General features: G+C 34.9%; 1 non-coding gene and 1 pseudogene across 2 annotated transcripts; one reads left to right on the top strand and one right to left on the bottom strand.

Moving 5' to 3' along the window:
• Window positions 1-572: 572 nt before the first annotated feature.
• Window positions 573-654, bottom strand: TRNAS-GCU (transfer RNA serine (anticodon GCU)). The gene has a single exon. It is a non-coding gene; the product is annotated as a tRNA-Ser (tRNA).
• A 3,896-nt stretch (window positions 655-4,550) lies between these two features.
• On the top strand, window positions 4,551-9,916 carry LOC143537006 (aldehyde dehydrogenase family 7 member B4-like; annotated as a pseudogene). Its single transcript, XR_013135976.1, has 15 exons — window positions 4,551-4,614; window positions 4,750-4,883; window positions 5,984-6,070; window positions 6,211-6,342; window positions 6,575-6,647; window positions 6,946-6,968; window positions 7,048-7,111; window positions 7,200-7,245; window positions 7,534-7,736; window positions 7,960-8,135; window positions 8,227-8,391; window positions 8,967-9,110; window positions 9,172-9,269; window positions 9,344-9,493; window positions 9,673-9,916. The product of XR_013135976.1 is annotated as an aldehyde dehydrogenase family 7 member B4-like (transcript).
• The last annotated feature ends 2,213 nt before the right edge of the window (window positions 9,917-12,129 follow it).

The following is a 12,129-nucleotide window of genomic DNA, read 5'->3' as shown; positions in this document are numbered from 1 at the left end:
AGGTGATGAAGATGAAGGTGAATATGAAGAAGAAGATGATAAATATGATTTTTTTTAAAAGACGAAATTCAAATGAAATTTATTTTTGGAGATGAATTTTAAAAAACACAAAAACCATCTTTTTTGAAAACTCATGTTGGAGACGGAAACAGCTTGAAACATCATGTTAAAGTTGGTTTTCATTAGAATAGATTTGATGTAAAAATTAACGTTTAAGACAAATTTGGGAAGAAAACTAGCGTGGTAGGTGGGAATCCAAAACACATGGCAGATTTTGATTGGTCCACGAAAACTCACGGGGAAAATCACAATCTCACGTGAAAGTTGGATTTCGAGGGCTATTTTGGAAAAATGAAATCTCACGAGCTATTTTGTAGTTTCTCTCACGTAAAAAGGGCTATTTAGGTAATTTTCTCTTTTTATAATGGTGTGATTAAAAAGTTATTATTAATTGCAAATAAAATATGCATTTATTGTTTTTTAATGCATGGTGACTTTAGATTATGGTAACCCTTTTGACTTTTGAAACAGAAAACGTGAATTGATAATATTTTAAAGGTTTAAAAAAAGTTCGACGCCTGAGAGATTCGAACTCTCGCGGGGAAACCCCATGTACTTAGCAGGCACACGCCTTAACCACTCGGCCAAAGCGTCAATTTGTTATATTCTCTCTGAACTATGAAATTTATTTCTAATCATGTATCAACTAACCCATTTGTTAATTCACTCATCCATTTTCCTGTTTTAATTAGGCATTTGAGGAATTAAAAAAAATCCTAGCTACATGCTTATTAGCTTATATGTTTGTACTAAACTTCCTACTATCACCATCAGAATTATTTTCTTATATGTTTTTAGAAGCTATTAGTTTATTAGTTTTATATGCAACGGCACAAAAGAATGACTCTTAATCATCGCCTTTGCATCGTATACCAATTTGAGATGAAGAGATATGTTTGGATCCACATGTCTTGCTCTATGAACGAACAATGTGGACCTTTTCGCTAGTGGCAAGTCAAGATGTTAGAATATTTATCAATGATAACAAACACGTATTCTTATATTAGTTGGGGACCATATTTTGTGAGCCTTAAGTAACAAGTGTATAATCAATTCACATGAAGACACAAAACATCAATGTGTCTGATGTGATAATGATCTCGATTTGTATTAGTTGATATCCAAATCCGTTAGGCTTGTGTATCTTGTGCACACACAACTTACTAATTAGTCACACTGAGAGCAATCACATCCGCTATGAGTCTTCGTTGTAATAACTAGGTTCACAACTTCAAAATGACACCGGCTATGGAGTCGAAGGTAAATTTTAGTCAAGAGAAATGGTTGTAAAGTCTTTCAAATACTAATGGATCATCCCATCATTGTTAATACTTGAATTTGCATAGTTAACTATTTGATTTATCAGTGTTATTTGTCATATAGAATTACCTCTTAAGCTCTCATACACAGTTACAAACCCAACCTACAAATTTGATGGTGCATTATTTTCCCACATCATGCTAAAAATGTGTGCCAAGCTAATGGAGTTGGCTATTTGAAGTGCTCTTTGATGACCGAATATGACGAGAAAAAGTAATCATAAGCGACGAATCTAGGCCAACTCATTTCTAATCAACTTAGTGGGAGAAGTTGTTGATGGAACGTCTACATATATGCATTATCTCGGATTCTTGATGAAAGACCTACTAGCGGCCAAAGCGTTATTAATCGAGATACACGAGAAATACAAGATCATGGCATGCCTAAATTCTTTCAAACTGCGTTGGGAGCAATGTTGTGTTTAATTCCATTATATGTCACTATCAGGTAATATGGTTCTCCTTATAATTATAAAACAGGAAACTCAATTTGTAAGTGTCTGGCATCGTTTATAGAGATTTAGGAGAGAGTTCACACATTGTAATTGTTCTAAAGATGGTACACAAAATGCTCTTAGAAATCATGCTTTGATAGTTACATGGTTTGTTATGTCCATTGATCAATAATGACGTGTGACACAATCTTGTTTGTTGAAAATCTCGTTAGCTAATGATTTAAACGTGTGTGGGTTAACAAGGTCGAGGATGACGTGATGACCATTATGAAAAAAGGCTGGTTAAATAGATATTTTGTTTACTTCAACTGATAAATAGACACTTGAGTCATTTTCCCTTGTGTTTAGGCCAAAAGAGTCCTTAAGCGTCATACTTGGTCCACCTTACAAACCTTGAATGCTTAGTTTCTTTGCGGTTTTATCACATTTCAAGGAATATGAATTTATATCATAAATTCTAACCTTACAATAGCTTACAAGCATACCCAGATCTTCATCTCTTATTATTATTATTATTATTATTAATGACTCCATCACTATCCACTAGTTATATGAGTTCACACACCTTTTATTGCTAGAAGAAAAGAAAGAAAAATACAATAAAAAAGGCATAGGTTCCCACACCATATGTTAAACTTTAAACAAGTGAATCAAGAACATTAAAAATGATATTGCATAACACGTTTATACGACTTTTTTCTATTGATAATAAACAAGAACAAAATACTTTCTACTCTCTACTTTTTAACAAAAGAAACCTAATGATGGGTTTATATAGCAACCACAATTCTAATCTTACTCAAACTAGAAAACACAATCAAACAAAACTTCTAATTTATTTAATAATAAATAGAAGATAACTATGACACCAAGTTATTCAACTCGGTCCCTGAACTTTGGATCTCCACCAGACCGCCAATTGAGATCTTCCGTACCATCCTTATACTTTTCGTATTAACCACTCGGGTCCTCAAGTTGGTATTGCACCAAGTTTTACACCATATAAGTTATTTGGACACTATTTGAGTCTATACGGCTCGTATTAAGGCTATACGAGTCGTATATGTGCAAAATTCTGTCCTTTTTAGATGGGAGAGTGTCAGGTGTTTGAAGCCTATACGGCTCGTATATGGACTATATGACCCGTATAGACTGGAAAAGTTATCATTCGTACATTAGTTAGCCATGTGAGAACTATACAATACAACTCGTATAACCTCTATACAAACCGTATAGAATTATTAACACACCGTGACGACAGGTGTTTGAATATAACTACCCACAAAAATGAAACTTTTGTCGCCACTTTTCTTCTATAAACAACGTGGTACTCTTATAAAGTAGCTAGTAACTACTAGCCAACGTGACATGCTCATCTTTCATCCATCCATCACATCACATGTCATGACTTGCTCACCGTTTTTGCTGTGTCAGTCTTCTCCAGCAACACGTACACCTAACATTCTAACGCCAATCCGCTACAATCAATAATAAGAAGAAGGGTCCTACTAGGGAACCCCACACCCCCTTATATGCCCTGTATAGGCCTATACGCGGGGTTATACGGGTGTTAATACGCGTCGTATAGTGTTATACAGGGCATATATAGAGACCTATACGCCCCGTATAGCCCTATACCGGACATATTAATGGGTGTTTTAGTAAAATGGAGGGTGTGTATAGAAAACGCCTTTTCTAAATGACCCTTTTGAAAAAAAAAATAATTAAATTATCTATTAATAATTTAATATTTTTAGAACGGGCCATAAATTTGAACTGGAGTGACGAGATTTAAAAAGATTTGAATATCGTCTGATTCGTTCAAATTGAAAGTGAATCATGTCTTTCCCGTTCAAATATTTAGAATTTTTTTTGTCCTTTTATCTAACACTTTTTTCTCTCTAATTAAACCTTTATCTTATTTTTTTTTTCTTCTTTATCTTCATCACCGGCAACAAACAGAAAACCCATTAACGAAAAACGGCCAAGTTCTTAGATTTGTCGTAGTTGATCGATAATCATTACTATGGTTTTTGTAACAATAATGAAGATGACGAAATTGACGATTAAGCCACTCCGTGTTTACCGAAGATGGCAAGTCGATTTCTAGAAATCGCCGGAGATAATAATAATGAATAAAAAAGAAGATGATGATGATGATGATGATGTTGATGATGATGATGATAATGATGATGAAGAAAAAGAAAGAGAGAGGTTGAAGGAGAAAGAACAAAATGTTACTCCCTCCGTCCATTTGAAAATGTCCACATTTCCATTTTAGTTTATCCCATACAAATGTCCACTTTTAAAATTTATTAATTAATTTCTAAGTTTACTCTTTCATAAATGCAACCATTCAAACTTTTTAAATTTTGTCTTTTTATATATGTGAAGGGTATTATAGTCATTTTTAAGACAAAAATGCAATCATTTAAATTTTTTTAAATTTTGTGTTTTTCAAACCATGACACACTTGTATAGGGACGAGTAGGAAAAATGACAAAAAAAAATCTAAAAATTTGGACCGTAAAGAGAAAATTATTTAAAATCTGAACGGAAAGACGGATTCACTTTAAATTTAAACGGACCATACGATATTCAAATCTTTTTAAATCCCTTCATTAATCTATTTTAAGAATATTATTTATTAATGAGTCATTTAATTTTTCTATACCATTTAAGAATTTTCCATACTAATAACAATAAATAATATATCCAGCATTTCATTTAATCTCATAAACCACTGCCATTTTCGCCCAAGTTATTCAAAGCCGTTACAGGTACCTCTCAACATGATACTGAACTGATATTAACAGTTTGAGTTTAGTAATTAGTATACATATATACATATACATATACATTTTGATTTCGTTAGTGTAGATAAGATAATAATAAACTACTGTGTGTTGGTGCAGATATGAGTTTTGGTAAGGAGTATGAGTTTTTGACGGAGATCGGCATTGCGCCTCGAAACTCCGGTGGCTTTGTCGACGGTTACTGGAAAGGAAGTGGTTCTGTTGTCTCCTCTGTTAATCCTGCTAATAATAAGGTAGTTTGATAGTTTGATTGATATTGTGTATTGATTTTTTGGTTGATTTAGATCAATTTTGGAGTTATTGTAAGTTTTTTGATGATTTGATTGAATCTGGAGACTAGAGTTAGGGTTATTAAACCTCTGATGTTTTTATTATACGGTTTATTTTTAATCTTAATTGCTTGAGAATATTAGAGGTGTAAACGACATGAGCTCGGATCGTTTTGACTTACGAGAGCTTGAGCTCGGCTCGTTTTGATCTAGTTTTCTGAAGCTAGAGCTCGGCTCGTTTTGACTTACGAGAGCTTGAGCTTGGCTCGTTTTGATCTAGTTTTCTGAAGCTAGAGCTCGGCTTGTGAGTCACCGAGCCGTTTTCTCAAGCTCGGGCTTGGCTCTTACTCATGTATTATTTGTTAGTTACTTTATATACGTTTTAATTAATTTGATATATTTTGAGGAAAATCTTAAACGACGAGCCTAAACTCGGCTCGAGCTCGACCATGTAGTGTAAAATTGATACATAGAAGTCCAAAAGAAGTCAAAGTTAAAAATACTAAAAGCTCGTAAAGGCTCAACGAGCCTAAACGAGCTTCTTATGCAAGGCTTGAGCTCGTAAAGGCTTGACGGGCCTATACTAGCTTCCATGCAAGGCTCAAGCTCGAAAAAGCTCGGTTCGTTTCGAGTTTTTTTATCAATGCGATCTCGAGTAGCTCATGAATGGCTCGGCTCGTTTACTTCCCTAGTTATCCACATGATTGATCTTCATTCTAACTGTATATTTGCAATCAAAATGAGAACATCTTGCTGTGGATCATTTGAGGTTCTTTTCCTCTATGTAAATTCTATATGACCATGAAATTGGTCAATGTAGGATGTATTAGAACTTAGAAGAAGAATTTCATGAAGCGGAATAATACAGAAGCGAAATCAACAGATATCCGAAACTGGTCAACTCCATTTCTGAGTTGTCTTTTGAACTCTAATCTTGCAAGTGACAAGTATACACCAAGATTATTAGTAATCGTTAATGTTATATATTGGCTGTATCAGTCCATAGTTTGTATTCGAACAGCAAGTTTTTATGAAATTAATTGTTTGCTATCTTGCTGATCCAGCCCATTGCTGAAGTTGTAGAAGCTTCTTTACAAGATTATGAGGAGGGCATGCAGGCTTGTTTTAAAGCCTCACATATTTGGATGCAAGTAAGTAATAGTTCTTATAGGTGTTCTCATATCTACTCAATTAGCTTGTTGTTATGTTTTTAGAATGAGTACAATAGAATGGTCTATAATCTCTTTTACCGTTGTGTAATTGTTAATTTGTTGTGTATTTTTTTCTATAGCTTCCTGCACCAAAACGAGGTGAGATTGTTAGACAGATTGGTGATGCTTTGAGAGCCAAGCTCGAGTACCTTGGTCGGCTTTTATCACTTGAAATGGGAAAAATTCTTCCAGAAGGAATAGGGTAAGTTCAAGTATGTGTTTACCTTTTCTCAAAAAGTCAACATCTGTTAATCATATAGGCTGATAAGTGATAAATAAATAATCTTCCTTTCATCTGTGGAACTGTTCTGAGGATGATTTTATCTACGCTTATGAAGCATTATGCACTTTGCATAGCTTCTTTGCCTCTTTAGTTCACTTTGTGTTCTGCTCAAACTTTGACCTAGGAAAGCTAATTATAGGTCATTTTTATGTTAATGGCAGGAAGTTATTGATATGTGCGACTTTGCAGTGGGGTTAAGCCAGCAGTTAAACAGATCGGTCATACCTTCCGAACGTAAGCCCTATTTCTAGCTCCTTTCAATTATTTTGAAATAAAGAAACATTACAATTTTCAATTTGAGTTCTATTTCATCTCCAATGAGTTTGAAACCTGGGTCAGAGTGCAACAAGTTGAATCGGTCAAACCAGTTGAAGGTCATGTAAAGTGTAGTTAAACGTTTACAACTTCGTAAACTGTTGTACTATGATATACATTGTTTTGTATTCTAAGAGTGACCAATTCATAGTTTCTTTAAATACAATCTCATAAAACTTTCTTGTTATTTTTTAATAATCCTGGTTGGTTTTGACAGGTCCAAACCATATGATGCTCGAGGTGAGTCTAATTATTTAATTTACTAGATGTCTAGATCTGTATCCATTTATTACGTTTATTTATTATTAGCTATGTACAGATGTGGAATCCCCTCGGAGTAGTCGGTGTCATTACAGCCTTTAATTTTCCATGTGCTGTTCTTGGTGAGCATTTTAGCCCTTACTAATAATATATTGATATAGACTTCTTATTGCTTTTTTATTTTACCAATTATTAATTTCTGTTGTTTAGGATGGAATGCATGCATTGCTCTAGTCTGTGGGAATTGTGTTGTTTGGTAAGTCTTCACAATAAAGTATTTTGTATCCTTGTCAATTATAACCCAAGTCTTCATCTATTATACTGATAATATTGAAAGGCTGGAAAATGTCATTTTCGACATTTAAAATTTTGAAGACAGTGGCTAATTGTGTAAATAAGCCTGGATTGAACTAAACTACACAAGAAATTGATGCAAAATGACAATTATGACAGAATGACATTTTTATCTTACATATATATTTCTCTCTTCAAGAAAGATAATTTGCCAATTGTTTTTTAATTTTGTTATATGGTATGATTGCAGGAAAGGTGCACCAACTACACCTTTAATAACAATAGCAATGACCAAATTAATTGGAGAAGTACTAGTGAAAAACAATTTACCAGCTGCTATTTTCACCTCATTTTGTGGGGGTGCTGAAATTGGTCAAGCTATTGCAAAAGATACACGTATACCCCTCGTTTCCTTCACTGGAAGTTCAAAGGTAGTAACTTAGTCATCTATTTGTTATAATGTTATATAATAGTATTTTGCTGAAAAGTGAAAATTGGCATCCATTATCAATTCATAATCATGAGTTTTTTTATTTGTTGGATTTTAGTAAAGCATACATATAAAAAAATCTTTTTTATGCATTCTGAATTCATCTGTCAGACCATATGCATGAGTGTAGGTGTTTGTTTCTGGATATTGCTATTGTTTGAGATGTGGCACATGGCAAACTGCAAGTTGGTCTCATGGTTCAACAAACGGTGAGTCAAAGATTTGGTAAATGCCTGCTTGAATTAAGTGGCAACAACGCTTTAATAGTCATGGATGATGCCGACATTAAACTTGCTGTCCGGTCCGTCTTGTTTGCTGCTGTTGGTACAGCTGGTCAACGCTGCACAACATGTCGTAGACTGGTAACTTCAACTATGAAACAATTTCTTCATTTATTTATGTACGTTTTACTGAAGGGGTGTTCTTTAATGCTAATATGTTTTTTTTATGAAGCTTGTTCATGAGAAGGTTTATGACTCTGTTGTTGGTCAATTATTGGAAGCATATAAACAAGTCAAAATTGGGGATCCTTTAGAGAAAGGTACATTGCTTGGACCGTTGCACAGTAGAGCATCAAGGGAGAATTTTGAAAAGGGAATAAAAGTTATTAAGTCTCAGGTATGCCTAAACTTTGAAGTTCACTTGATTGTGTCAATATTAGAAGAGTGTTTTATCAAGTTTTTGTTAATAGTATGGGTCAATAAAGATTAGGTGTTATTATTTGCGGGTGAAATTAGATCTTGTAATCAGGCATATGTTGAACCTGTTCAAAGTTATCTATGCCTTTTTTTTTTTTGTCAAAACCGGATCATTATATTATGGGAGAATATCAGAAACAATAACCAGGCTTCAATATTGTTCCAACAAAGTGAATTCATTTTTTTTTCTAACGAAACTCAAGTTTCAATATTGTTCCAATCTTGTGAAGTGTTATTGTGAATTTTCACTTTATTTAATTAAGTGACTTTTGGAAGGATTGAAAAAAATAAGCACTAACTAGTAACTAAGTTTTATAGTTGTTCAATTAAGGTCACTTAGTTAAAACGATAGTATTTTATACAACAAATTTTATAAAGATTGGGACAATATTTGATACTTGAGAGTGGTTTATGTGACTTTAGTTGAATACTTAATATAACTTGACCTGATCCCTTTGAACCCCCTAAAAATTTACAATTTTGACCCTTTTGCAGGGAGGGAAAATCCTCACAGGTGGTTCAATTATAGAATCTGAAGGAAACTTTGTACAACCCACAATAGTTGAAATCTCACCGAGTGCCGATGTCGTGAAAGAAGAACTCTTTGGTCCTGTCCTATATGTCCTAAATTCAAGGTCAGTTTTTATTGCAATTTATCTATGAATGCAATCATATATCTAATATTCTACATGTTGTACAGACGTTTGAAGAAGCTGTTGAAATAAACAACTCAGTACCACAAGGACTGTCTAGTTCTATATTCACCCGCTCGCCCGAGATTATCTTCAAATGGATCGGGTGAGTAACAATATCTTATCTTTATACGTAGTAAATCAATTTTGGATTCTAATATGGTACTCTTTTTATTGCAGACCTCAAGGAAGTGATTGTGGCATTATTAATGCCAATATACCAACCAATGGTGCCGAAATTGGTGGAGCTTTCGGTGGGGAAAAGGGTACTGGTGGCGGTCGTGAAGCAGGAAGCGACTCTTGGAAACAGTATATGAGGCGGTCAACTTGGTAAGTCTTGTCACCATATACCTGTTTATTTTGTGACAAAAGGTGGAAAATGAGTAACCTCTTGTACCGATCAAAAGGGTCGGGTTGACCCACAATGCATTTTGTCTTATTTTTTTTATTTGTATTTTGTATATAACTAGCGTGTCAAATATGATTACAAAAGTTATATTTTGTTTCAGTACGATCAACTATGGGAGCGAGCTGCCACTTGCTCAAGGGATCAACTTCGGCTAGTCACGTAAGGTCGACTGCATTCTTCGTATTGTAATCTGTCAGGGAAGTGGTGGCTTAGTTTTGGGTTTGAAACGGTGAAGTACATTTACATGTTTGAATTATGATACTTGAATGATTATAATGCAGTAGCCTAAATTGTAGCTCGTTTAATAAACAAGCTTGAACCCAAGTGTTGGATTGGGGCCATGTTCACCGATTGATTGTATTTTTTTTTTTGGGTTCGGTTTTTGCACTTGTCATTTCAAATAAAAGGATCCAGTTACAATAAAGTGGCAGGTAAGCGGGCAACAAGTTGCGCCGCCACCCCCTTTTGAATGGCAAAACAGATCCTATTGAAATAAAATTATCGTTCTTTGGCGTCGTTGAGTTACTGTGCACGACGCGCTGAACTCTTTTTAGAAACGTAGCAGCATCGGGAGCAAGAGACCCAAATGTATCGAAAGCAAAAGGAATGAAGGCGTGTTGATTCTCCACACACGCCTTCTCGTGCTTAGCAATTTTTCCTGCTTCTGCCTTTAACACGGCCTGCCTAGCAACAAACCCGGTGTCCCTAAGCCCGACAAGAGGGGACTCCCCAGTAAGGTCCACACAAGCATGCTTCCCCCTGGCCCATCCAAACACAAAAATGTCCGCTGGTCGGAGAGTAGACCTTCCTTCACGCGGATTCAACAAGAAATTCACAGGAGCCTCTTTTCTTGCTGAGATTCCCGCTCGTTTTAACACGTCAAAAAGGACATCCCTGACCAAATCATGTCTATATTTAAATCCCGGGAGTTCTCTGCAATGAACCGCATGTTCACCAAAATTGTCTAAACACGCCTTACGACAAACCGGGCAGGGCTCATCAACTGGGAATAGAGGGATCATTAACCGATATTTAAGAATGACTCGGTACTCCACTGCTGACATGTGCTGGCCTAACCCTTCGATGCGGGTGACAGTCAAAAAGTCTTGCCATAAATTGTATTGCTTATTGACTAGTGCAATACAATTATGAATGAATGTGCACCTTTGAATCATGTTCTTGCCATAATGCCATGGCCTTCTTCACCGATTAACACTGCCCGAACCTGAATAAGCCAATTATGGTCGGATTTCGGGGTTTTTTTTATAAAAAAATGGGATTTCAGGTTTGTTTTTTTGAAAAAAATCGGGTTTTGGGTTATATCTGAATTAATTTTTAAGTTAAAATTATTGGTTCATTTGGTGTCAATATTGATGTACATAAGATTAGTTACTGTGATATGTGCCTCAATTCTGTTGAACGAAACTAGTTTGATTAGTTTTTGAGCTTCTGTTTACATTAAGTAGTTAAGTACATACAATAAGATCTCTCCACGTAAATTAAGTTTTCACAAAATTCCTAAGTAATAGTAAAATTATCAATGGTATGTAGAGCTTATTAGATACCGTGGACTAGAGATGAACGTTTTCGGTACCAATTTGGTAACGAATCAGTACCAAGTTTTTAGTTTTCGGTATCAGTATGGTATCGGTATTTTCTGAATTTTGCATGAAATACCGGTATCGAACTGAACATTTCGTTACCGGTATGGTACCAAATATTTCGAATTTTCGGGATCGGTACTGGTACCATCCCGAGCTCATCCCTACCGTGGGCAATGGTATTTAATAAGTTTTTAAATCCATTTTATTTTACTAATATTTATTTTGTATCTTTTTTATTTATTTTCCGTTGCATAAAAATATGATTTCGTTTGATCGTAGTTAAGGAGTGTTTGGGTGAGCTTCTAAAATTGCCAATTTGCCTATTTATTTTTTGAAAAACAAAAACCAGTTTTGAAAAACTCCAATTTGAAGTTTTTTGAGGATTTTTACCAAACACATTTTGCTTTTCAACAAACAAATAGCAAATAAGCAAATTTTAGAAGCTCACCCAAACATCTCATCTCCTTAATCGAAAAAATCAAGTTAAAGAATCCAAGCAAATATAGGGTGTATAAATCGATGATTACTTGTACCCGCTGACCGATTAATCCCCTATATTAATAGCTATTTAGTCAAAATCGGTCAGTTAATTCATATTAATCTCAATTAATCGCTAGTCCTTATCCAATCGTCCGACTAGCTCCTAACGATTTCTACATACCCCCAATCTACACAAGTGTTTTAATTCGAATGCATTTTAACATCTTTTACCATTGATTTATTACATAAGCATAACAACAACAAAGATAAAACACACATTTAGCTTTGAAAAACAAACCATTTTTATTTTTCCTTTCCCGCCATCGATTTCACATCACTCAACGACTCCACACTCCGCCTGAGAATCAATCTCACGGTTGCAATCAAACGAACAGTTGGATCCGACGGTCTACAAAACGACACGTGGCGCGCCATAGCTTCTTCCGTACTAATCAGCCTATTGCTCTTAACGA

Source organism: Bidens hawaiensis, unplaced genomic scaffold, assembly GCF_021521415.1.
Source record: "Bidens hawaiensis isolate Kalapana, Puna unplaced genomic scaffold, B.hawaiensis_p1.1 tig00000780_1, whole genome shotgun sequence".
NCBI classification, from domain to species: domain Eukaryota; kingdom Viridiplantae; phylum Streptophyta; class Magnoliopsida; order Asterales; family Asteraceae; genus Bidens; species Bidens hawaiensis.
This window is presented reverse-complemented; position numbering and strand designations above follow the sequence as displayed.